Here is a 25,535-nt window from a genome sequence, read left to right on the forward strand (position 1 = left end):
TACTTATTCATAGACTAAATGTGATGGTTAGGTGACAGAGAAGCATTTTTTTTGTCAAACAGGATCCAACTTCTTTGCAGAACACTAACACAATGACTGAGGACACAGTGACATCACAGCTTAGCTCAGAGGCATAGCTTCATATTTATTGGAATCTGTCTCTGTTCTGAGGTGAACAAAGTGCAATAGCTAACACCTTCCAAAGGCATAACCACTTCTGTCTAGAAGGACAAGGGCAGCAGATACCTGGGAATGCCACTACCTGCAAATTCCCCTCCAAGCCACTCACCATCCTGATTTAGAAATATATTGTCACTTTTCAGTGTCACTGCATCAAAATCCTAGAAGTCACTACTTAAGGACATGATAGGTCAACCTACAGAATGTGGACTGCGGTGGTTCAAGAAGGCAGCTCATCACTGTCTTCTCAAGGACAACTAGAGATGGGCAATTAATGTTGGCCAGCCAGCAATGCCCAAGTCAGATGAGCAAATAAAACTAAAAGAAAATGTCCAGCTTTTTCAATCTCATTGTATTGCTAATGTCCCCAATATTATCATGCCAAACCTTCACTACATTTTCTCCATGGCATTGACATGGGGTGCCCAGAATTGTATGCAAAACTCCAGCAACTGCTGAACAAGAATCTGGTAGAAGTTCAGAATAACTAGTTGGTTTTAATTGCTATTCCTCTCTTCAATTTTGAGGCATCTTGTATGCTTTCTTAACCATTTTATCAATTTACCTGCTATCTTCAATAGTTTGTAAACACAAATCCCCAAGCTTCTATTATTGCACACCATCAAAACAGGACCTTCATGTCATTCCTCATGAAGTATAATAGTGAACAGTAGGTTCGAGTATTTGTTGGTTAACCAGAAGCAATCCCAAGTTCTAAACATGTGTAAGTTGTCACAAAGACCCACTTCAGTGATCTTACGCATGTTGGACCTATGCATAAACAATTGCATGAGGTCAAGGAGCAGACTCAGGAGACCCACCATTCTGCAATTTTCCACACCAAAGTATCCAAAGGTAAATGTGATTGGGGAAATGTGAAATTGAACCTTTAATAGATGGTGAAATAGAGCCTGCAGTTTTGGGCACTGCATACAAAATAGAGGCTGTTTCATTTAGGGTGCAGCATGCATACCAGTAACATCAATTTAATTTAAATGCAGAAACATATTTTTCATTACAGGAATGTACTATTATTATATATAGCTGGATTTTGAGGTAGGCAAAAGTGAGGACTGCAGATGCTGGAAACCAGAGCTTAGATCAGAGTGGTGCTGGAAAAGCACAGCAGGTCAGGCAGCATCCGAGGAGCAGGAAAATTGATGTTTCAGTCAAAAGCCCTTCATCAGGATTCCTGAAATTTGATTCTACAACCTGTATGAGATGCCGATTACAGCTAATGGCTGGAATGACCGATGCGCCTATCTTATTTATTGCACATGGTAATTTAAAATCATGGCCACAACTTCTTTCTTGCTTTTATCTGAGATCAAAAGGAGTAGTTATGCTCCAAGTGATTCACGAGAACACTGTAGGCTATTGCCACCCTCCTTCAATCCCCATAACATGTTCCCTCTAGACTTAATAGCCCACTGGCTGGCTCAGTATTAAATACAAAAAGAAAAATCCTACAATGCTCAATCAGTGGTCTTCAGCAGGATGCTGGCTTGAGATAAGATCCAATTTAATGTTGTTACCTGTGTGAATAGGTAGAAACAGAAACAAAGCACTTATTTACAAGATTACTGAATGAAACACAATAAACAGAAAATAGAATACCAAATAACCTATCCTATCCAAACACCCAACAGAGCACCCCAACTTAATGATGCTGCTCCAAAATACTTGTACGATCACCATAATCAAAACCCTTGGCACAAAATGTAAAATGAAACACAAGTCAAAAAGAAAGAGAGAGGGAGAGAGATGGTCCAGCAGCCATTTCTCATAAAAACACACTGCTGCATAAAAATCAAACCAAAATATAGCTGAGCTGCTAAAACTGGCCACTCCCCTTTCAAGTGTATTCCCTTAAAACTTGAAAGCCTTCTGCCTAAGGCAGTTTCTGTTAGCTGTAAACAAATTGGACCTAAAATCCAACCAACCTCAGACGTTTTGGAACCTGAGTCATTTACAACATCTCTGGAGAAACTCTAAGGACAACCTAACCTTGTTAAAGGAGCAGTTTTGTTACACCTCTCTCTTAAAAATGAACCATCAATATCCAAAGATGGCTTCATTTCTAAAAAAAAATTGTTTAGTGCTCTAAAATGCACATATACATTAGATTGACTATAAACATGCAAACATGCACAATTACATTCTATTTCAATCTGTTGTACTCCTGCCACTGAACACTTCTGTTTCTTACTCAAGTCTCAATAATGCTTCAGCAATCATGTTTTCTCATTCTGCCACCTGCACAATTTTCAAATTAAATGGCTGTAACAACAAGTTCCATCTAAAGTCTGACATATTTGTCTTTAAACTTATCCACAAACTTCAATGACTTATGATCAGTTATATGATTGTTTCAGATGCATTACTGGTAACATAAATGCTGAAATGTTGTAATGCCTGCACCAAACTAAGGTCTCCTTCTCAACCATTGATTATTTCTGCTGATGAATGTTCAACTGCCTGGAGAAATACTCGATAGTTCTTTCTATCTTCTTGTCACCTTCTTGCAAAAATACAGTACCAACACCCATATGACTTGCATCGATAGCCACCTTGAACGCTTTTGCGTAATTAGGTGTGGCTAATACTGGGGCTGTGGTTAACACAGCTTTCAGGGTAGGCGAAGTGGGAACTACAGATGCTGGAGATTAGAGTCAAAATTAGAGTGATGTTGGAAAAGCACAACAGGTCAGGCAGCATCCGAGGAGCAGGAAAATCAACGTTTCGGGCAAAAGCCCTTCATCAGAATAATTCCTAGTGAAGGGCTTTTCCCCGAAACATCAATTCTTCTGCTCCTCAGATGCTGCCTGACCTGCTGTGCTTTTCCAACACCACTCTAATCTTGACAGCTTTCAGGCTATCAAATGCCTTCTGACAGTCCACTATCCACTGAAACGTCTTGCCTTCCTTTAGCAATTCAATGAGTGGAGCAGCCACACTGCTATAATTTGGTACAAATTTCCAATAAAATCCACTCAATCCCAGGAACCATAATCCTGCTGTTATTGTGGATATATGGGATACTCTCCAATTATCTTTGTTTTTGCATCCTGTTGGATCATTTGTCCACGTCCAATAACACGGCCCAGGAAGGTGACAGGGGCTTTGACAAGTTCACATTTAGCCAGGTTTATCACCAAGCCTGCCTTCCAAAGTCGATCGAACAAGTCTGATAATGTTGTAAATGTTTCTTCCATGTATGACTAAAAATCAGCAGATCATCTATATAAACGACACAGTTGACAAATCTAGCAATGACTTTATTGGTAAGTCTCTGAAATGCAGCTCAGGTATTTTTCATATCAAATTGCATGACTTTAAACTGATAAAATCCATTTGGTGTTATGAAAGCCTAAATTGCCTTTGCTGTTTTTGACAAAGGTAACTGCCGGTTTCCTCTGAGCAAGTCCAACTTAGAAATGTAAGTTGCTTGTCCCACCTTCTCGACACATCTTCCAACCATAGAATTAGATATGTATCAGTCTTTGTAATTGTATTGACTTTGCAATACTCCACACAAAGCCCTTGGGTACCATTTGGTTTTGGTGCCAATACTAAGGGTGAGCGTCAGTCACTGGAACTCACTTCAATTATGTTGTCTTGGTGCATGCATTCATCCTTTTGAACTTACTGCAATTTTAGAGGGTTATGCCTATAAAGATGTTGCTTCATCAGAACAGCATCTCCCACATCTACATCATGCATAATTAGGTTATTTCGGCTCAGCTTATTTCCACATTTCTCCTGATGTGACAGTAATAACTCTTTCAGGTCAATTTTCCTCTGGAAGGCAAGTCAATTATTTATCCCAATTTTTGACAACTTCCTCATTGTCCAATTTAATTTGATGCATGTCTAATTCAGAATCTTTATACATGGATCTTCCCTCTGTGCTGTAATCAATAATACATTCTCCTCTTGCTTTCCTTCCCTGTTAAAATGCCTTTTGAGCATATTCACATGACACACTCTGTGAGATTTCTTTCTCTCTGGAGTCCCTATCAAGTAGTTCACCTCCTTCAATTTCCTTTCAATTTGAGAAGGTCCACTAAACCTTGCTCTTAAAGGTTCCCCTATCATTGGAAGTAATAGTAATATCTTATCGCTGATAGCAAAATTGTGAATTTTTGATATTTTTCTCTGCTTCCTGTTTCATTGTGATACTTTTAAATGCTGTCTAGCCAACTCTCCAGTTCTATTTGCTTGTTCCCTAAAATTTGGCACATAGTCCAATTATGTGGTCTCTGAAGTCTGATGTACTAATTTCTCCTTAATCATTTTTAACTGTCCTCTCAATGGACTGAATTTGGTCGATTCATTTGGTGCATCTCTGATCTGAAAAGGCACAAAATTATCTAGATAGTCTTGACAATAAGCCCTCAACATGGTCTTTAATGTCTGATGCCATCTTTCTAGTGCTCCCTGCGATTCTGGATGGTATGCACTGGATTTGAATTGTTTTCTTCCGAAGCTGTCCATAACTTCCTTGGATAATTCTGATGTGAAGTTTGACCCTTGATCTGATTGTATCTCTGAGGGTGGTCCTTATCTACCAATTCTTTGAGTTGTGATGTTCTGTAATGGAACGGCTTCTGGTTCCCACTTTTTGTTTGAGCTAGGGGAGCTACGCAGTCAATTAAGAATCTTGTAAAAGGTTCCTCAAATGCAAGAATATATAGTAAATGTGCAGTTATTGTTGCTGCCTGTGGTTTTCCAATTACCTTACATGTATGACACGTCTGGCAAAATTCAACTACATCCTTGTGCAGTCCAGGCCAGTAAACATGTTTTTGTATTTTAGCTTGTGTTTTCCTCTCTCCTAAATGACCCCCAAGTGGTGGTTCATGTGCCACTCACAACACTTCCTTTCTGTACCCCACTGGGGTAGCACAGTGGCCCAGTGGTTAGCACTGCTGCTTCATAGCGCCATGGACCCGGGTTCAATTCCAACCTTGGGTGATTGTTTGTGTGGAGTTTTCACATTCTCCCTGTGTCTGCTTAGGTTTCCTTTGGGTGCTTCGGTTTTCTCCTAAAATACAAAAGATGTGCAGCTTAGTCGAATTGGCCATGTTAAATTGCCCAGGGCATTCAGGGATGTGTAGGATAGGTACATCGGGGGGTAAATATAGCGTAGGGGAATGGATCTGGGTGGGTTACTCTTTGGAGGATTGATGTGGACTTGTTGGGCTGAAGGATCTGTTTCTACACTGTAGGGATTCTATAAAAAGATATGATTTGATGAATTTCTGCCCATTTGTCATCTGCCTGAATATGTGATGGTCTTTATTTCCTCATTAAGACATCATTTTTAAGGTAATAGCATTCAGGGGTATATTTGGATTCTTTTTCTATGTATGCCTTTTGATATAACTGCTTTAAATTTTCATTTTTCTGCTGTAACTCAATTAAATTATCTGAGCTAAACATGTCTGCATTGTCATCTATTTGCTCCCGCTATGTCTCAACCATCTGATCAAATAGGGTCTCTGCTAATTCCACTTCAATGTTCTTATCTGCACTCTTTGATCTTTCCTGATTCAGTTGGTGACTTTGTGACCTTGTTACCACACAGTCAGGAAAATTTCCAACATGTGTGTCCTGCAGTTGTTCAGTTGCCTGAGTTTTCACTGTTTTTTTTAACCACAGTAGGCAGCACTCCAACCTGTGAACCAGCTATATTGTTAGCAAGGACAAATTGTACTCCTGGAGCTGAGAGTTTGTCCAGTACTCTTACCATGACTTCTCCACTCTTCTCTGGATACTCTAACCTCATTTTACATAATTGAGTGCTTTTTCTCTCTCTATGAATTCCCGTTACTAGTACTTTTTCTGGCAATAGTCCTTCAGAAGTACATACCTCCTCATCTTTCAGCATCACAGGTTGAGTGGATCCTGTGTCTCTTAATATTGTAACCTCATTACCTGCTGCTCCTGACCTATGCAAATAAACTTTACCTTCGCAGGTATATCATTTAAGAAGATCTGGCACTTGCTCTTTAACCAGCCTCCAACCAGCTTTTACATTCTGGTGCAGCTTTCTAGCCTCCACTGTGCTTTCTGTTATCAATCTAATAAAATTCACTGCCTTATCCCATTTTCCTACATCTGGCTTCCCAGAGCTTTCTCTCACCCACCAACACCGTGATTTTATGTGGCCTATTTTTGTAGTGAGAACACCGGAGCTTTTTAACTTCACTGTCCCCTTCAAGCGTTTCCCTTTTACCCTGTGGTAAGTTATCCTTATAATCTTCACCGAGATCTACCTTTCGCTTTCCATGTATGGATTTCTCTTTTCTCCAATTTCTATCCCTCATGGACGGAAATTGATTCTGGAAGCCAGACTTTGATTTATGAATCAACTCACAATTATCAGCCATTTCAGCTGCTAATCTTGCTGTTTGAACTCTCTGCTCTTCCATATGAGTTCTCATTACCTCAGGAAGCAAATGTTTGAACTCCTTCAAAACAAAGATCTCCCTAAGAGCATCGTAGATTTGCTCTATTTTTAATGCTCTTATCTACCTGTCAAAATTACTTTGTTTGATCCTTTCAAACTCAATGTAGGTTTGATCAGGGTCCCTCCTTAGATTCTTGAAATGTTGTCTGTCGGCTTCTGGTAAAAGCTCACATGCACTTAAGATGGCTTTCTTCACTCCCCCCCCCATACACCCCAGATACCTCCTCTGATAGTGATACGAATATCTCACTAGCTCTACCTACAAGTTTTGTTTTGATCAACAAAACCCACATGGTCACTGGCCACCACATTTGTTCAGCACTTGTTCAAATGAGATGAAAATTGCTTCTACTTCCTTCTCATTAATTTTGGGCAATGCTTGAATATATTTAAACAGTTTCTCACCAGGCCTTTGGCTACCATGGGTTTGCTCACCGTCACGCTCTTCCTCACTAAGCTTACCTTCAGCCTTTATCTCCATCCTTTTAAGCCTAACTTCCTGTCTAAGTGCCAATTTCTGATGTTCAGACTTTCTTTTTTCTCTCTCTTCTGCTTTTAATCATAATTCAAACTGTTTCATATCTGTTGCCCTTTCTTTATCTTTTGTCTCTAACTTAAACTGCTTCATTTTCAATTGAACTTTAGCCACCTCTAAAGATTCTGATGAGCTTTCCAGCAAATATAAATGCTGAGCTATTGCTGTAATTATGTCTTCAGTCTTCATGGAAGGAGGCAGCTGCACTTCAACTTGCCGACTAATTTCAGCAGCTTGTCCTTAACCCCAAGGTCACTTCTTCCACCCCCAGAAAACTGTTGGTGACCTTTGCGGTTCCAACCAATGTTTGCACCAACCAAATCAACAAACGGAATAAAAGACACTAACACCTTCCACTCAGACCACCATCCAACTTCAGACTTTTAGGAACCTGAGCCGTTTACAACCTCTCTGAAAAAAACTAAGGACAATCTAACCTTGTTAAAGGAACAGCTATGTCACACTGAGAACTCCAACATTTCACCTTTTACATCGTTGCTCTGAGTGAGAGCCACAGAGCTGGAGAAGGACAACTAAAGGAAGAGCAAGGTCAATGTACCATTTTCTGGAAAGGACTTGGCCTGAACAACTGAGGATCCATGGAGTAGGTTTTGCCATTTGAAACAGCCTCCTTCAGAAGCTAAAATATGTTGCTAGAAAAGCACAGCAGGTCAAGCAGCAGCCCAGGAGCAGGAGAATCGATGTTTCGATTATGAGCCCTTCTTCAGGAATCCTGAAGATTCCTGAAGAAGGGCTCATGCCCGAAACATTGATTCTCCTGCTCCTTGGATGCTGCCTGACCTGCTGTGCTTTTCCAGCAACACATTTTCAGCTCTGATCTCCAGCATCTGCAGTCCTCACTTTGTCCTACTTCAGAAGCTAACAGAGAAACCTCTGGGAACCAATAAACGTCTCGTGACTCTATGGATAAGAACCAACATGGCACCATCATCAGCACCTATGCTCCAACTCTGGATGCTGAAGATGAATTAAAGGAGAACTTCCAGGCCCAACTTGATGATGTCCTTTTCTCTGTTCCCAACAATGACAAGACCATTTTCTTGGGAGACTTCAGTGCCAGAGTTGGAAAAGATCATAGGCTCTGGCCTTGAATAATAGGCAGGGAAGGAGTTGACAAGGTCAATGCCAATGGAACACTCTTAATCACCAAAGGTGTTGAACACAATCTGGTGATTACAAACACCCTACTTCACCAGAAAAACAGGCTGAAGTCCCCTGGCAGCATCCATGCTCCAAACACTGGCACCTCATCGACTACATCATCGTACGATCTCAGTACCAACAAGATGTACTGATAACAAGAGCTGTTACTGGTGCCAATGAGTGCTGGGCAGACCATCGACTCATCTCATCCACCATGAGAATGAAGATTCAGCCCAAAAGGAAACGCCAACATCAGAACACTATCAAGAATTTCAATGTTAACATCCTCCAAGACAGCAACCAGATACAGACGTTTCAACAAAATCTCCAAGAACAACTGCCTCAACAAGTCCCACCATCCATAGAAGAACAGTGGAATCAATTGAAGAACACTATCATCACCTCCTGCAAAGAAACAATTGGGTTCAAGATGAAAAACATCGGGATTAGTTTGATGATAACGACTAACTACTCCAACAACTTATCGATGAAAAGAGAAAAGCTTTCATCACCTTACAAGATGACCACCAGTCGGCTACTGAAAGGAAACGCTATCAGGAATGCAAGGCTGCAGGCCAAGGAGCATCTGAAATCTGAAAAACCAATGGTGGAGAAAGAAAGCTCAGGAAATCCAAAAACTAGTGGACACCAACCACACTCGAGGCTTCTTCAATGCAATTAAAGCTAGTTTTGGCAAAAGGGAGGACTGCAGATGCTGGAAAGCTGTATTTAGATTAGAGTGCTGCTGGAAAAGCACAGCAGGTCAGGCAGCATGCAAGGAGCAGGTAAACTGATGTTTCGGGCAAAAGCCCTTAACAGGAATGGAGGCAGGGAACCTCCAAAGTGGAGAGATAAGTGGGGAGGGGAGGGGGTAGTGGAGGCTGGGGAGAAGGTAGCAAAGAGTACAATAGGTGAATGGGGGTGGGGATAGAGTTGATAAGTCAGAGATGAGGGTGGAGCAGATAGTTGGGATGGGAAATTGGCAGGTAGGACAGGTCATGAGGATGATGCTGAGCTGGTAGGTTGGAACTGGGGTAAAGTGAGGGGAGGGGAAATCAGGAAACTGGTGAAGTCCACATTGATGCCATGGGGTTGAAGTGTTCCGAGGCAGAAGATGAGGCGTTCTTCCTCCAGGGATCGGGTGGTAAGGGAGCGGCGGTGGAGGAGGCCTAGGACCTGCATGTCCTCAGCAGACTGGGAGGGGGAGGTGAAATGGTGGGTCATGGAGCAGTGGGGTTTATTGGTGTGGGTGTCCCAGAGATGTTCCCTAAAGCACTCTGCAAGGATGCGTCCAGTCTCCCCGATGTAGAGAAGGCCACATCGGCAGCAACGGATACAATAAATGACATTGGTGGATGTGCAGGTGAAACTTTGATGGATGTGGAAGGCTCCTTTGGGGCCTTGGATAGAGGTGAGGGAGGAGGTGTGTGCGCAGGTTTTGCAATTCTTGCGGTGGCAGGGGAGGATGCCAGGACGGGAAGGTGGGTTGTTGGGGGGCCAGGTAGTCATGGAGGGAACTGTCTTTGCAGAAAGCAGAAAGGGGTGGGGAGGGAAATATATCGCTGGTGGTGGGGTCTGTTTGGAGGTGGCGGAAATGTCGGTGGATGATGCAGTTTATGCGAAGGTTGGTAGGGTGGAAAGTGAGGACCTGGGAGCGTTCTGCCCTTGTTATGGTTGGAGGGGTGGGGTATGAGGGCGGAGGTGCGGGATGTGGATGAGATGTGTTGGAGGGCATCTTCAACTATGTGGGAAAGGAAATTGCGGTCTCTAAAGAAGGAGGCCATCTGGTGTGTTCTGTGGTGGAACTGGTCCTCCTGGGAGCAGATACGGGTGGAGTTGGAGGAATTGGAATATGGGATGGCATTTTTGCAGGAGGTAGGGTGGGAAGAGGTGTAATCCTGGTAGCTGTGGGAGTCGATGGGTTTGTAAAAGATGTGCAGAGCTAGAAGAAAAGAGAAGAAAACAGAAAACAAGGCAGCAACAACCAAAGCCTGATCTACCATTGGAAACTACTTGTCCTGAATGCTGAAGAACTTTCAAAGCCAAGATTGACCTCATAAGCCACCTGAGAGCCCATAAATAAATCAGCGGAATGGAGACCATCATCCTCGACCCCACGAGATAGCCATGACGATGACTAACTCTTTTGATTGTTGCAACTAGGACATCAGGCATAACCAGGCAATGGGGAGTTGAATATGGCCCCATCACTTGACTGCCATTGCTTAGATTATTCTTTATTTGGGAAATTGGATGGAAATCTACAAAACATGTTAGAAAAGGCAAATGGTCACATGCATTCCACTTAACCACTATGACAAATATTTAGAAGTAAAAATAACCAGACTTACTTTGTTAGCAATAAATCCAACTATCATTGCCAATCTGCACACCCACCCTGAGAGTAAAATTAAATAAAGTGATGTAAATGCTGTTTTAGAATTGCCTGAGAATTAAGTTTTAGGTTAGATGGTAATCCAGAATCTTTATACAAAATTCCCTTCTGTCTTTTCTCACTTGATTCTACTCGTCCAGTCAAATGGGAAATGCAACACGTCTCACATTATTTGTTCCCAATTTTAAAAATACATAAATTACAGTCTGTTGCACTCATGCATAACATACCACAAAATGAAACTTTTCATCTCTGAAACATTTTAGACTTTTCAAAAACTGAAATTATATGTTTTAATTATTGCTTACATGGAAAATTAACATCATTAATTGTTTTTACATGTAATGAAAAAGTGACATTTCATCCAAAAAATGCAGTTCTTGGGAACACAGTTTAACTTTTCTAGACATTATGACCAGAGCTGCCAGTTAAATTTAGGCATAGGCACAGCTGGCAACACTTCAAATGCTGTGTGGATCAAGATAGACATTGGCCCATGTTTTCTTTAGTGGAAAAACTTGTTAAGGGTCATGTTACAGAACAGAATTAAATCACTGTAACTGTATGTCTTCACTTGCAGGAACAAGGAATGTGCTGTTCAGCAGCTGTGAATGTCTCATCAGTATATGGATAAACAGTTTACCTTAGAATCCAACTGAATTTTCATTAGCCCTTTATTATTTTCAACTATGTAGCTGTAATGTTTCTTTTAAGCTGGCAAAGTAAAACAATTTTTCTTTTTCCATTATTGGGAGGAGATGTTATTTTCTCTCACTTCCCTCTCTCCCTTCAGGAAAACAAAATGACAATATTCTTGAAATTGAATATTAGTTAGTTCCCTTCACTAAATTGCTAGGGTAATTGTCATTCTGACACTGTCCTTGAAATAGGTGATCTGCGTAAACACTAGAAACCAATGCACACCTAATCAGTGGACAATAACTTCAAGAGAAGTCAGTGCTATTTCACAACTGTAATTTTGCACCATGTGTTGGGCACATGAGCAGTCCAGAGGAAGGGGGGGATTAATGTAGGTAGCTATGGGACCAGAAAGGAATGAATATTACTGTTGGGGACTTTATATTGAGATTTTCTACATCCATGCCATTGCCATTCCAATACCCATTCCCCCCTCCCCATCGCATCTAACTGCACAAGAACAGTGCATACTCCCCAAAATAACCAGGAACTGGATGGTATTGCAGCATCACAAACCCAAAGGGCTCCCCTCAGGGATCTCATTTTTTGCTTGGAACTAGATGGCCCAATGTTAATGATATTTCAGAATGAGTCCTTTTCTCAATGGAACTGATGGACTTCTGGCTGGTTCACAGCCTCAAGCACCTGAACATCACATTGTACCTCATTATTTCAGGTATGGTGCCACAAGGAGAAACATTACTGAATCTTCATTTAGCACATCAGTTTAAAATGATCATTCCTATCGCAAAAGACCTACTGGTTAATGTAATTCTAGAAAGTTTGGGATTGGAGAGGTGTCGTACATCATATGTTAAAATTGACAATCTGGACAAAGGAACTGGGAGCATTGGTGCTACTTTTGCAGATGATACAAAGGTGGGTGGAGGAACAGCTCATATTGAGAAACAGGCAAATTGCAAAAGGACTTGGACAGGCTGGCAACTGGGCAAAAAAGCTGGAGATGGAGTACAACATAGGAAATTGTGAGGTAAAGCACTTTGATTGAAAGAATAGGGGCAAAGTCTATTTTCTAAATATGGAAAGGCTTCAAAAATCTGAAGGACAAATGGACTTAAGAGTGCTAGTTCATAATTCTCTTAAGGTTAACATGCAGGTTCAGTTGACAGTTAGAAAGGCAAATACAATGTTAGCATTCATTTCAAGATGGCTGAGGCCATACAGAGTCTGGTCAGGCTGCATTTGGAATATTGTGAACAGCTTTTAGCCCCATTTCTAAAGAATGGTGTGCTGATGTTGCAGGAGTCCCGAGGAGTTTCCCAAGAATGATCATGAGAGTGTTTGAAAACTCTGGATCTGTATTTGATGGCATTTAGAAGGATGAAGTGGGGGGGGATCTCATTGAAACTTACAGAACATTGAGAGGATAGAGTGGGTGTGGAAAGGATATTTTCACAAGTAGGAGAGACTTGGACCCAAGGGCACACCATCAGAATGAAGGGAATGACCCGTTAGAAATGAGATGAGCACAAATTTCTTCAGCCAGAGGGTTGTGAATGCCCAGAATTCATTGATGCAGAGGCCTGTTGAGGCCAACTCATTGAATGTATTTGAGTCAGAAATGAATAAGTTCTTGATTAGTAAGGGGATCAATGATTATGGGGTTTGGGGGGGGGGGGGGGGGGGGGAGGGAGGAGGTGTAGGGGAGCCAGGAGAATGAAGTAAAAGAGTGTTTTAGCCATGAGCGAATGACAGAGCAGACTTGATGTGGCTGAGTGGCCTAATTCTGCTCCTGTATCTTATGATCTTATGGTTTGAAGAGATTGGAAAACTGGTACAATAACAATCCACATTATTTTTTCTGGTGTCCTGGCTGCCTTTTTGTTCATGTTCTGATATTTTGTCATTTTTTTTCTTGAGCACGTGCCATTGAAATAGTGTCCTATGTACACAGAAAGACCCCATTTCACAATTTACGGAAAAAAGGGATGCATTTTTCTCACATTTTATGAAGAGAGACCATGATGGTATCCATAACTTATGTTTAGAAGGGTTAACTAAAACCACACATAAGGTAAGGGTCAGTTGTAATTTCCTTTGGTGATCACTGTTCCTCATGAACAGTTATTGGAAATGGGCTTTGTTTAATGTTTTGATGACATACCAGAAGAAGCAAAGGAACAGTGGCAGAAAACAAATTCGTTTGATGAAAAATATCAGGCTGCACAAAAAAGATAAAAGGAACCAGAAGAGTTGATATTGCAAAAAAAAACAGTTCTGAAAACAAAATTGACAGAGTCATACAGTCATAGAGTACACAGCATGGAAACAGGCCCTTCAGTCCAACTTGTCCAAGCCAACCAGGTATCCTAAACAGATCTAGTTCTATTTGTCAGCATTTGGTCCATATCTGTCTAAATTCTTCCTGTTTATGTACCCATCCAGATGCCTTATTAATGTTGTAACTGTACCAGCCTCCACTACTTCCTCTGGCAGCTTGTTCTGTATGCACACCACTGTCTGTGTGAAAAAGTTGCCCCTCAAGTCACTTTTAAACATTTCCCCTCTCACTTTAAACCTATGTCCTCTAGTTTTGGATGACCTGTTGGAAAAAGACCTTTGCTATTCACCCTATCAATGCCCCTCATGAGTTTATAAACCTCTATAAGTCTCCAATGCTCAGGAAGAACAACCCCAGCCTCTCTGTATAGCTCAAACCCTCTAATCCCAGAAACATCTTTTTAAATCTTTTCTGAACTCTTTTAAATTTAACAACATTTTTCCTATAGCAGGAAGACCAGAATTGAACGCAGTATTCCAAAAGACAGTTTTATTTCAAAGATGAAAGCTTAGTCTAAGCAGCCTTTGACCACCATAAAATGTTAATAACACTGCATATAAACACTCCCAGGTTATTTGATTCCAAATCAAACCTCTCATGGGTTGACCCAAATGGATGCTGAAAATGCACATATGTGGATTATGTTAAAGATTCACATTTGTGCTGAATTTCAATCACAGCCTAAGAGCTCCAGACAAACCGTAACAAATTAACAGAAAATCACATAAGGAAAAAAACATGCAGTGCTTGTCAAAATTTTGGAAGTTGGACAAAATTACAGTATTAAAATATCTTATGTGGTGCTGTATCCTTAGGCTATGATGCTTAGCCACCATTGGATATCCATGTCCCTCATAGAGTTCATACATTCTGGGAAGGAGAAGACAGAGTGGAAATGTCATCTGACTAGTAATATTGTTAATGTTCTGATGACATGAGTTTGAATTTGAACATGAAATTTGAGTTCAATAAACAAATAATGATGACCAGGTAGCTATTGTTGTTTGAAAAATATCTCAGCTGGCTCCATAATGTCCTTTAGAGGAAAATCTGCCCTTCTAATCTGGCCTACACCACATATGACTCAAAGCCCACAACATTGTGGTTGATTCCAATACTCCCTTTGGACAATTAGGGTGGACCATAACTGCTGGCCAACCCAGGGATGCCCAAATCCCATGGATGAATAACATTCATGGAAGAAAATCAGTATTGAAAAGAAGGGAGCTGCGAGGTCTGCTTGCATCCTTCCAGACACCAATTCACCTAAGCTCACTCAGTGTTTCAATCTCCATCATTAGACAGGAATGCAGGAATTCCCAGGACAGATGTCCCTGACTTCCTCTCACATATGTGGCCTTTGCCCAATCTATTTTGCTGGATTAATGCAGTAACTTGGGTGAGACTCCAGCAAAGCTGCCAAGGAAATTTGACTGCATGTATTTGACGATTCAGCAATTGTTAAACATAAATGAATGTTTGCACATTGGAGGTACAGTCTTCATCAGAACTGGTAAAGCACATACTCTACCAAAAACAAGTTTGCATCTTGTTTTTACAATAAATATCAGAATCTTAATTTGATACTGAGGCAACCTTAAGCAGGAATAAAACAGCTATTTGGTACGATCATTCAGTTGTGACATTGACTGAGTTATTGGGCACTCATCTCATTGCTGATCATGTGATTCTGATATTAGAGTTTGTGTTTAGCACAGAGCAGGAAGAATGATTGAGGAAGAAATATGAGTATGAAACTATGGGTAAGAAATTTGTCAAGTCTGCCCTTATTTGATTAGGGTCTGAATCCAATTTCAGTAAGAAAAGTGCAACAGCCAACTTATTAGTGGAGGTGACGTAGAGATATCCAAGCCTCATACCTCGAACTTACACTAAGACCTCCTTCTCTCATTTAACATCCTCACCTCAAACTAATCCTCCCAGACTCCTTCATGACGTCTCTGTCCTTGACATATTTGAAGGCCATTAGTTTAATGTAACATCCCAAAATTGATATGCATTATACAGTATATTATTGGATCCTTAAGAGCATTAGTATACAGAGATCATGGGGTGCAAATTCATAGTTCCCTGGAAGTGCAACAGAAGTGGAAAAGATGGTAAAGAAGGCATAAGGCATACTTGTCTTCATCAGTCGGATCCTGTAAATGTTGGTAAGTCATGTTGTAGCTGAATAGCACTTTAGTTAGGCCACATTTGGAGTATAGTGTGCAGTTCTAGTTGCCACACTAGAGGAAGGATGTGGAGGCTTTAGAAAGGTGCAAAAGGGGCTTACTATGCAATTGCATGAATTGGAGTGTTTTAGCGATAATGAGAGTTGGAGACACTTGAATTATTTTTGCTAGAGTGACAGGGGCTGAGGCGTGACCAGATAGATGCATATAAAATTATGAGAGTTGTGAATAGGGTTGATAGTAGAGGCCTTTTCTCAAGGATAGAAATGGCAAAAGGAGAGATAGCAGAGTTAACATTTTGGGATCAGTGGCCTTTCTTCAGTACAGATTGTAGCTCAGAAAAGGGTGATATATATTGCGGAAGATAGGGTGGGTTTGGGGGGGGAGGAATAATTGAGAGGTGGAGATTGAACCCAGAGAGAGAAAATAGTAGGCAGGCAGACAAAAGAATGGGTGATGGTCAAACTGGGAGAATCAATAGCTGCTAATTAGGATTGTTAGTAGCTGACGTCGGTTTGTGGTATAGAATCATAGAGCCATTGAATCCCTACAGTGTTGAAGCAGGCCATTCAGCCCATCAAGTTCAACTGATCTCCAAAGAGTATTCTACCCAGACATAGCCGCCTACACTATCTCTTAATACAAATTTCCCATGGCTAACCTACCTATCCTGCGCATCCTTGGTGCCAGTCCATGTGATGACATGATCTGGTGTGTTGGGTGCTAGGGAAAGGATATATATGAAGATGCTCAGACCCTAAAGTAATTTAACTCAATATTGAGTCCTGAAGGCTGCAGTGTGCCCAAGCCAAAATTCATCTCATCTAAGCAGAACAGCATCTATTTTCCAGTTGATACCAGAAGTGCTGAACTTTTCCAGCAATTTCTGTTTTTGCTTCTGATTTCCAGCATCTGCAGTTTTTTTAAATATCAAACACTAGCAACATAGGTTTAAAGAGAGAGGAGAAAAGTTTAAAGGAGATGGGGAGGTATATTATTTATGCAGGGGATGGAATGTGGTGTCAGGTAGGTGCTAGAAGCAGATATGATAGCAATATTTAAAAAGCATTTAGACAGATACATGAAGAGGTAAGGGATATTGACCATGTGCAGACAGATGGGATTAGTTTAGAATGGCACCATGGTTGGCACAGACATGGTAGGCTGAAGGGCCTCTTCCTCTGCTGTCCTGTTTTATATTCTATGATTTAGTTTATATTTCACCAGTCAGTTAAGAACCAACAGCAGACATCTATGTTGGTCTAACTTCAAGGCCTAATTTCAAGTACCCCTCAAGTATTCATATTTCAGCACAGCTCTTGCACAATGTGGCCAGTTGTTATCAGCAGTCCGATGCTATCCAAAATCCCCTCTCTGAACACAGACTTATTTGTCTTATTCAATAGGGAAAAGTCTCCAAGTGAGTCATGCTATCCTTGTCAGGATGATTTTGCTCCCTGTGTTTCAATGATCTCTTTTGACATAGTATGTGTTATTATATTGCTGGAATGATAAATAATATTAAGATAATATCAATGCATAATATCATGCTTCTTTAAAAATAAACAGATGCCACATGGTAGATCTGCTTCTGAATTTGGCTTGGGCTATTGATACTGTATTCTCAAATTCCTGATGCGTTCAAAGGAATATGACAATGCAAAGAAATACTGAGAACAAGCTTTTATTTGTCCCAAGTTGCCTCAGTTCTTTTGTTTAAAAATTATTTACTTTGCTGGAAGTGTCAATTTTCACGGTAATTCAATGGATTCTTTAACCATATACAGAGAGAGATAAATATTTGGAACAGACTTCCAAGAGAAGAAATGAAGATGAAATACTGAAATCTTTAAGATGGGTTAAGTGATGCTCTTCACCAGTGATCCAATATAAGAATGCATTGCGTAATAAAGTAAAGTAATCTCTTTATATTTCATCTACTTTGCAGCATTTGGAAGAGGCAGCAACATCTGTTTTGTTGAAATCTCTGGTATTCAGTAATTTAGCAAACACTCACCAAGATTAACAGAACTGACTGTGGTCAGTTAGTGAAGAGACTAAGCAATCTCTTTACAGATTCTATGAAGTAAGACTTTACAGAGGAACCTTGATTATCTGGCATTCAATTATCCAAATTTCAGATTATCTAGCAAGATCACAAGATCCCAATGCTTGGCTAAACTATGTTATCTGGCATTCGATTATACGGCATTTGATTAACCAAACGTAATACTCTCCGTCCGTGTCCTTTGAATAATTGTGGTTCCTCTATAAAGAAATTTTCTGATCTCGCAGCATCTCAGGTTCTGTACACTCCCAAAGCAAATTAATACAGGACTCTGTGGATTCATCTTTTAATCAAGGATATCTCTTAAATTAATTAATCAAAGAAATACCTGGAGCAGCTACTGAAGTAAATACTTTTGTATCATTTTACTTCTTTTGTTTTGAGAGTTTGGGAGATAAAAGGTTAAGCTAAATCTAAGCTAAACATTTGACAGGTAAAATTATCACTCAAAGACATAAGTTAGGTGTGAACATCATGTGCTATTCCCATCTGAAAAACATCTGGTTTTTTTTGTCATTCCGTGCCTACAGAGACCTGTTGATAATTGATGGTTTACGTTAATAGTAGGCCTTAGGGTTTTGTACTGCAAAGGATTCCCACTGGAGTTCTCAGATTTCCTTGAAATGAAAGCCGTCTTTATTTCCAGATAATAACAAAAATGCACAGAATTGCTTTAATGCACACACACATTGCAATGTACAACTCTCTCCAAAGCTACAAATCTGGTACTGTTTCCAGCATTAATGGAAGGTTTGTTTTTCAGTAGGCATAAGAACCAATAGTACTTTAGTGTGTTTTTTCACTTATTCATAGGATAATTCAATCCATCTCATGTATATCTATAGTATAACATTAAGAACTGTGCTGAAGACAAGGTCACTTTGAACATCCAAACACAAGCTAATATCCCAGAGGCATTCACTAACCATGTATATTCATGGATGGGAGGCTGAAAGAATTGGTATTTTGTCAACTTTGTTTAGACCATGGGCTCAGAGCCCAACATTTCGGAAATTCTTTAAAAAAAGATAGAAATGGTAACAAAGCACCATTTTTATTTCATCAGGCCGCATCTGTGGAGAGAGAAACAGATTTAGCCTTTCAAAATTAATGATTCTCCTTCTGTTCCGAAGAAGAGTCCTGTTGGACAAAAACATTAACTCTCTTTCCCTCTCGATGATTGCTGCGAAACCTGCTGTGTTTCTTCGGTGCTTTTAGCTTTTATTTCGGATCTCCAGCATTCAGAGTACTATGCTTTTACTGGCTGTTTTCATTATTGCTATTATACTGTGCAATTCAAGATAAGCACCTGTTTGATGTTCAGGCTTTGATTTGGATTTTGCTACAGAGGTACGAGAATTTGTGCAGCCAGGATTCCAATCGAATAATGTCCATTCCTATCATTATCACCCTGCTGTTTCATGTGAAGTGGTACATCCTGTTCAACATTAAAGAAAACTATTTGGAAACAAACTGAAACAGCAAAATTCATTGAACCATTTTGCCGTAGTCCACTGGGCTGTTGTTTTAAACAGTATATTAAAAGTAATATCATTGGTCTATGAGAAGACAAATATGTTGTTACTCATTCCCAACTTCATAGGGTTGAGAGATTGGCTGGGAAAGCATCATTTTGATTGGCCTTCACATGGAGATGTCAGGGCAGTAGTCATCAGTGAGACACCCAATCAATTTTTACAGTTGTATCTTATTTCAATTTCCTTGGAGCGTGGCTCATGTGTTTCCAGCAATGATAGGCAGCCTGCCTTATCAAATAGTAACATTTCCACTGAGCCCAGCATCTATTTAAAGAATTAATTCAACTTTTAAAGAAAGGTAACTCTTTACTCTCTGGATTTTCTTTTTGTTCCTTTTGGGAACTTTTGGCTGCAATTTATCCCAGGTTGTGGATTATATGATTCTGTGGTGGGGTTCCTAGGATGTGAAGAAAAGCCTTCAGTAATGCAAAAGGCAGGATGGTGGTGACATTGATTCTGAAGCACATCTGGAAGCAAATCTAGCTGAAAATAACACTCAGTAATTGGATTCAATTCCACAACCTCTTTATCACAGGGTTGCATCTCTGTATTCAACAATGTCAGGGCACTGCCTATCTCACAGAGCTCCACACACTGCTGAATATATGTATGTTCTCAGATGCCAAGACACTGTATGTTCTAATAGCACATTCACCTGCTGAAGCAATCTTCTCTCTTGCCCCATTAGATTAGATTAGATTACTTATAGTGTGGAAACAGGCCGTTCGGCCTAACAAGTCCACACCGACCCTCCGAAGAGCAACCCACCCAGACCCATTCCTTTGCATTTACCCCTTCACCTAACACTACGGGCAGTTTAGCATGGCCAATTCACCTAACCTGCACATTTTTGGACTGTGGGAGGAAACTGGACCACCCGGAGGAAACCCACGCAGACATGGGGAGAACGTGCAAACTCCACACAAACAGTTGCCTGAGGCAGGAACCTGTGTCATATTTCACCATGAATCACTTTATTGCACATGTTATTCTCTTAATACTGCTCACAACTGGACACCTTTCCCTCAGTGGGTTGGTCTTGGTAAGATACCCGCAACTTTCTGACCACAATAGGAATTATGGTCTGGGCCAGAAGGCCCAAGCTTTCCTCTCCCACCCTGTCAATCATCTTCAGATTGTATTCATCACAGGATTTTAAAGCAAGTAGGCGAGAGTACTGCAGATACTCAAGATATAAAGTTCTAAACTTCTCTTAATTCAGGAACAGTTCCTTTAGAATGAAACATTGCAGAAATCACACCACTATATAAAAAGAGTGACAGGAAACTCTGGAACTAAAGACTAGTCTATATAACACCTATCCTCAGGAAATTACTCAAGTCTACAACTATGGAAAGGGTGACTGAATATGTTGAAATGTTTCAGCTGACCGGAGCGAGCCATCTTAGATTTGTAAAGGATATGTCATATAAGGTTAACCTAATTAACTCTTTTGAAGTAATATCTCTGGATTTTGTTTATATGGATTTCCATTGTCAAACCCTGACTACCCAATGATTGGAGGAAGAATCTTCCGCCTTGGGATCCTGCAACCACATGGAATTAATATGGATATCCAGAAAACACTTGACAAAGTTCCTCAAAAACAGGGTTACAAATGATGGTAATCACTGGGGCTTGAGCTCAAGGGTCACATTAATCATGTAACAGTACTCAAAATGCAAGGGAACAAAGGACAAATTCACCCTGAAAATGCCCCTAAAAGTTAAAGTAAAAGGACAGTAAATTGAATGGACAGAGTGTCTGAGGAGCTGATCTTCCAATCACAGGCTGGGTCTCTTGTATTTACTGCTAGTAGACTCACTGTTGAACCAAATCCAGTCTGTGATTGGATGAACAGTGAGAAGGTGGCAGTGAGTGAGGGGTCATGGGATATCACAGGCTATGGAAGTAGAGCCTGGCATGGAGAAGCTGAGACACCAGACTTCAAGAGACAGAGAGGGAGAAGGCTGCAGAAGGTGGGGAGTTGGGATTGGGGGTCAGCAGAGGGTGAGGGGGTAGAGAAAGTGAAGGAGACTGGAAGGATCAGTGGAAGATGGAGAGAGAGAGAAAGGTAACTGCAGAGCTGGAGGAGTAAGAAAGTAGAGGTTGCTGGAGTGGGGGCTAGACAGAAGAAAATTGAGGCTTCAAGAGATTGAGAGAGGGAGTCAGGAAAAGGGTGAGATAGGAAGGCTACAAAAGATGGGGTAAAGGCAAGAGAAACTTCAGCAAGCACAAGGGTGGGGAGCAATTTCCAGTGTGGGGAAGATAGTGTGACGTTTCTAGGGAGAGAGACAGTATGAGAAAGAGAGAGAGAGAGAGAGAGACAGAGAGAGAACAGGAGTGAGAGTGCAAGCTGGAAAAGTGTGGCTAGAGGTACAGGTATAGGGAATCTGGAGGGATTAAAATGGCTAAAAGGGAAGGGGACTAGGCAAAGGGGAAATGTTAAATGATAAGGAAGCTGAAGCAAAAGACCTGTTCAATTCATTTATTATCATCTAATTTTCCATTATTCTCCAGACTCAATTTCAATAGGTCCTCCTCCATTGTCAAACCCTAACCACCCAACACCTGGAAGAAGAATGTCTGAGCTTTCGCCTTGGGATCCTGCAACCACACGGGATTAATATGGATTTAACCAGTTTCCTCATTTCCCCTCAGAGTAACTGGTCACCTAGTTAGGAAAAAGATGAGGAGGAATTTCTTCTCACGGGTGGTAGTAGAATTCTTTACCACAGAGGACTGTACAGGTTGTGTCATTAAGTTTATTTAAGACTGAAATGAACATATTTCTAATAAGTAAGTGAATATGGAGAAGGAAGAAAGGAAAATGGAGCTGAGAACTATTAGATAAACCATGATCTCATTAAATGGTGGAGTAAACTTACGCTCCAACATATAATGGTTAGGAACACAGGAACGGAAGTGGGTCATTCAACTCTCAAACCTTCTCCTTCATTTAATACGCTCATGGCTGACCTCAATGCCTTTGATCCACATTGTCCCCCCAACACTTAATGTCACTGATCATCAAAAATTTGTCTCCACTTTAAACATGTCAAAGACTGAGCTTCCACAAACATCTGGGGGAGAGAATTCCAACGAATTCACCATTCTCTGAATAAAAACAAATTCTCCAAAATGTGACAACATGGATTTATCTTTTCTAAACATTTACAAATAAATAACAATTCCAACAAAAGTCATTCCAATTCTTTTGGAATTTTTATTATTCTTTGAAATATATCTATCCTAAGTGTGCTGAAATATTGAAATATCCCTTAATTTTCAATGCATCTGCCAATGCATCTCCATTAAGCTATTCTTTAACTTTATTTGCGAATTCATGTTAGCCACTTCATCTGTCATGATTTCATGATTGCCCTTATTTAAATATTTAAAAATTGTCTGAGACCCACTTCTCTCTCCCTCGATCCCTAATGGCATAATCGCTTGTGGTCAAATCCTCCTGTCCTGACCATTAATTATCGCTAAAGTTGTATTGAGCCTCAGATATGTGACTGCCTCCAGGAACAATGTATCTTCTGCCCTGATGTGTTGCAGTGTCTGTAACTCAGTTTTCAACTCACTGACATTAGGCTGTAATTCTTCTAACTGCAGACACTTGTTATTGTCCTGTTGGTCTTTGATCACACTGGTACCCAGGAGCTGACACAATTTACTGCCAAAATACATCACCTGCCCTGTCAATTGTCCTATATTTTAAATAATTAGTTATTTTTTAAATTTAATATATAGTAATGAGTTTGAATCCCAACAACTTTACTACTGCTAGTAATCTTTGCTGCTACTAATAAAGCCTTACACTCATCATACTAGTTTTGAAAGATTAATTTGGAAAATACTTAGCAATCAATCATATACCTGCTTTGCTATGATATCTCACTTTAATGTTTCTTAGAACAAGACCTCCTCCCTCACATTAACTATTCCTCCACTGACAAACTTCAGATGATCACAGCAATTTATATTACAGGAGTTAAGCTGCTGTTTGATTGGCAAGCATTTTTTTTAAACAGGTAACACATCCCAGGTTTGAATGTATATCACTTCTAACAAGTGTAAATGAGCCCTATTACCAGCTCAACTCATTATCTTAGTGAGCTATTACCACACATTGAATTATTGAGCCTGTGTTGCCCAATCGAGAATCACATAAATAGTTCCCATTTTGTCTTGAGTTTTATAAACGTGGCTAACCTGTATCTAATACATTTAAATACTTAAATAAGGGAAGTAAAGCTGTACACAGTGCTCCAAGTGCAGCAAAACACTGCTACCTTTACAAAACAAAGAACTGCAGATGCTAAAGATCTGAAACAGAAATTGTTGAGGAAACTCAACAGGTCTGGCAGCATGTGTGGAGAGAAAGCAGATTTAATGTTGACTGTTCATCATCCTTACTTTTATAGTAAATTCTCCTTACAATAAATGACAATTCTAAGTGCAATACCAATCACTTGGTGCATCTGCACACTTAACTTTTTATGTACCATAACATCCAGACTCATCATTCCTCAGAGTTCTGCAAGCTCTCTGTATATAAATAAAAACTGATTTTTCTTTCCTTTCTGCTGAGGTGTCTAAGTTCACATGTTCAACGTTTTTATGTTCTATGTGCCTTTTTTTGCTCACTCACTTAATCTATACTCATAACTTTTTAAAGACCCCTTATGTCATTTTAAATAACTGAAATTTATACTTTATTTTCATTATCAATAAATTTAGTTACCATACATTTGGTCACTTCATTCCAATCATTTATATTGATTGTAAATAATTGAGCTCTTAACACTGATCTTGTGACAGACCACCTATCACATTCTGTAATCCAAAAAAAGACCCATTTATGCCTATCCTTGCCTGCAATTAGTGAGCCAATTCTCTATGCTTGCAGATATGTTACCCACTACACCTAGACCTCTTAGCTTGCATAGCAATCTTTGATGTTGCACCTTGTCAAGTGCCTTCTGGAGATATAAGGACAGCTCATCCACTGGTTTCCTTTTATCTCTGTTGCATGTTATGTTCTCAAACAGCTCTAACACATTTTCAAACATGATTTCCCTTTCATGTAAACATCCCTTTAACCCTCTTGGCATTGTTTTTTCATCTTGCTCTGCCCCAAGACATTGCCAAGCTTTTCAGGGTTGTTCTGATGATGTCCTTTACACAAGTCAACCCTTAATTGGCCAGTCAGCATGTGATTGCTGTGTACATCCAAGTGTGGAATGGAGTGGTAGTTACACTTGCTTCCACTTCCGCCACACTACCCATATACTTTGCACTAAATTCTGACCATAATGTCACAATAAACTAAATCAAACATGTGCTTTAGTAGCTGATCTTCAGGCAATATACATCAGAAAGGGCATAGCATAAACCCATGAGATGATATCAGAATTGAAAGGGTTAGACAAAGTTAAGAATGCCTAAATACTGAAACAGGCTTGAGAGGTTTAAAGGCCAACTCTGTCCCAATTTCTCATGTTTCTATGTTGAAATAAGGGAGATCTCATGATTCTTTTTGGGTCTGTGCCTCTAAACTTAGATTGAGCAATTTAGATTGTGATTGAGAAAAACACCAATTTGTATTTATACAGCACCTTTAAGATGCTGAAACATCCAAAAGTGCTTCACAACAGTATTATCAGGCAACAGTTGAAATCCAACCAGAGGAGGTATTAGGCCAAGAGTTCATAATGTTCATCAAAAAGGTATGTTTTAGTAAAGTAGTGAGATTGAAATTTAGGGAGGCAATCTCAGAGCTGAGGACCATGAAAGCTGAAGGCACAACCTCCAATGGAAGTGTTATTGAATTAAGAATGCTCAAAATATCAACTTACAAAAACAAAAATAGAAGTTGCTGGAAAAGCTCAACAAGTCTGGCAGCATTGGTGAAGAGAAATCAGAGTTAACATTTCATGCCCGGTGACCCTTTCCCTGATCCATAGAACATAAAC

Source organism: Hemiscyllium ocellatum, chromosome 1 (genome assembly GCF_020745735.1).
Source record: "Hemiscyllium ocellatum isolate sHemOce1 chromosome 1, sHemOce1.pat.X.cur, whole genome shotgun sequence".
Classification (NCBI taxonomy): domain Eukaryota; kingdom Metazoa; phylum Chordata; class Chondrichthyes; order Orectolobiformes; family Hemiscylliidae; genus Hemiscyllium; species Hemiscyllium ocellatum.